The sequence below is a fragment of the Vanessa atalanta genome, unplaced genomic scaffold (assembly GCF_905147765.1).
Source record: "Vanessa atalanta unplaced genomic scaffold, ilVanAtal1.2, whole genome shotgun sequence".
Taxonomy (NCBI): Eukaryota; Metazoa; Arthropoda; class Insecta; order Lepidoptera; family Nymphalidae; genus Vanessa; species Vanessa atalanta.
In genome coordinates this window covers 5001-7500 of record NW_025919977.1, presented here as the reverse complement: position 1 = coordinate 7500, position 2500 = coordinate 5001, and the positions used below count along the sequence as shown (strand labels likewise).

At 45.5% G+C, this 2500-nt stretch overlaps 2 non-coding genes across 2 annotated transcripts in view; both read left to right on the top strand.

Moving 5' to 3' along the window:
* Window positions 1–58: 58 nt before the first annotated feature.
* On the top strand, window positions 59–1961 carry LOC125076527. The gene has a single exon (XR_007120483.1). It is a non-coding gene; the product is annotated as a small subunit ribosomal RNA (ribosomal RNA).
* A 457-nt stretch (window positions 1962–2418) lies between these two features.
* The window catches only part of LOC125076526, a 157-nt gene continuing 75 nt past the window's right edge, over window positions 2419–2500 (top strand). Inside the window, exon 1 of the ribosomal RNA XR_007120482.1 lies at window positions 2419–2500. This exon is cut by the window's right edge and continues 75 nt beyond it. This is a non-coding gene — a ribosomal RNA (5.8S ribosomal RNA).

Below are 2500 nucleotides of genomic sequence, written 5' to 3'. Positions count from 1 at the left end.
TTATATGCGAATATGAAACGAGAAGAGTAATTGACGACTTCAACAAGTCTCGGTTAGCTCCCTGGTTGATCCTGCCAGTAGTTATATGCTTGTCTCAAAGATTAAGCCATGCATGTCTCAGTGCAAGCCGTATTAAGGCGATACCGCGAATGGCTCAATATATCAGTTTTGGTTCCTTAGATCTTACTCAGTTACTTGGATAACTGTGGTAATTCTAGAGCTAATACATGCAATCAGAACTCTGACCAGTGATGGGATGAGTGCTTTTATTAGATCAAAACCAATCGACGGAGGGCGTCTCGTCCGAAGTCGTTAATTTTGATGAATCTGGATAACTTTTGCCGATCGCATGGTCCAGTACCGGCGACGCATCTTTCAAATGTCTGCCTTATCAACTTTCGATGGTAGTTTCTGCGACTACCATGGTTGTCACGGGTAACGGGGAATCAGGGTTCGATTCCGGAGAGGGAGCCTGAGAAACGGCTACCACATCCAAGGAAGGCAGCAGGCGCGCAAATTACCCACTCCCGGCACGGGGAGGTAGTGACGAAAAATAACGATACGGGACTCTTTCGAGGCCTCGTAATCGGAATGAGTACACTTTAAATATTTTAACGAGGAACAATTGGAGGGCAAGTCTGGTGCCAGCAGCCGCGGTAATTCCAGCTCCAATAGCGTATACTAAAATTGTTGCGGTTAAAAAGCTCGTAGTTGCATTTGTGCGCCGCGCTGTCGGTGCACCGCATCCGCGGTGATACTGACACGTCTGCGGAGCATATCGTCGGTGAGCCGGCGGTAAAACGCCGGTTCAATATCAAAATCCTATCGCGGTGCTCTTCAGTGAGTGTCGAGATGGGCCGACAATTTTACTTTGAACAAATTAGAGTGCTCAAAGCGGGCTCAAAATGCCGCTTGAATATTTCGTGCATGGAATAATAGAATATGATCTCGGTTCTATTTTGTTGGTTTTCAGAACTCCGAGGTAATGATTAATAGGGATAACTGGGGGCATTCGTATTGCGACGTTAGAGGTGAAATTCTTGGATCGTCGCAAGACGAACATCAGCGAAAGCATTTGCCAAAGGTGTTTTCATCAATCAAGAACGAAAGTTAGAGGTTCGAAGGCGATTAGATACCGCCCTAGTTCTAACCGTAAATATGTCATCTAGCGATCCGCCGACGTTACTACAATGGCTCGGCGGGCAGCTTCCGGGAAACCAAAGATTTTGGACTCCGGGGGGAGTATGGTTGCAAAGCTGAAACTTAAAGGAATTGACGGAAGGGCACCACCAGGAGTGGAGCCTGCGGCTTAATTTGACTCAACACGGGAAATCTCACCAGGCCCGGACACCGGAAGGATTGACAGATTAATAGCTCTTTCTTGATTCGGTGGGTGGTGGTGCATGGCCGTTCTTAGTTGGTGGAGCGATTTGTCTGGTTAATTCCGGTAACGAACGAGACTCTAGCCTGCTAAATAGGCGTCGTCATTTAGGTGTGCTCGATTTCGGTCGAGCAACTCACTGGCGGCGTATTAAAATTCTTCTTAGAGGGACCGGCGGCTTCGAGCCGCACGAGATTGAGCAATAACAGGTCTGTGATGCCCTTAGATGTCCTGGGCCGCACGCGCGCTACACTGAAGGAATCAGCATGTTCTCCCTGGCCTAGAGGCCCGGGCAACCCGTTGAAACTCCTTCGTGCTGGGGATTGGGGTTTGCAATTATCCCCCATAAACGAGGAATTCCTAGTAAGCGCGAGTCATAAGCTCGCGTTGATTACGTCCCTGCCCTTTGTACACACCGCCCGTCGCTACTACCGATTGAATGATTTAGTGAGGTCTTCGGACCGACACGCGGTGGCTTCACGGCCGTCGGCGTTGCTGGGAAGTTGACCAAACTTGATCATTTAGAGGAAGTAAAAGTCGTAACAAGGTTTCCGTAGGGGAACCTGCGGAAGGATCATTAACGTAAATTATCAATCTCGAAAGAGTGCGATAATGAACGATAATAAAATTCTAAAACACAAATATCGACGTTCGGAATGTGTCGTTTCGATGCGAGGACGCGATTCTCACTCTCTCTCTCTCACACAGCAGTGTGTCCGAGTCAGAGTCCAGAGTCGTGTAACGCGTCCTATTCTGATATTTTTCGATGTCGATTTCGAGGAAAGTACGATGTGTTAACGCACATCGTCATCTTCAAATAAAATGTATATTTCTTTTTTTTTTTTTTGTACTTTTTTTTTTTTTTAACTTTTTTTTTTTTTTTTTTTAATTTTTTGAATTTTTCTCTGTATACTAAAAATAAGAGAAAAAAACGAAAAAAAAAAAAAAAATAAAAAAAAAATAAACTCATATCACTGGCGTATAGAATCGTTCGAGTGATCGTAGAAATTATAAAAATAAAACAAATTAAAAACCATTACCCTGGACGGTGGATCACTTGGCTCGCGGGTCGATGAAGAACGCAGTTAACTGCGCGTCATAGTGTGAACTGCAGGACAC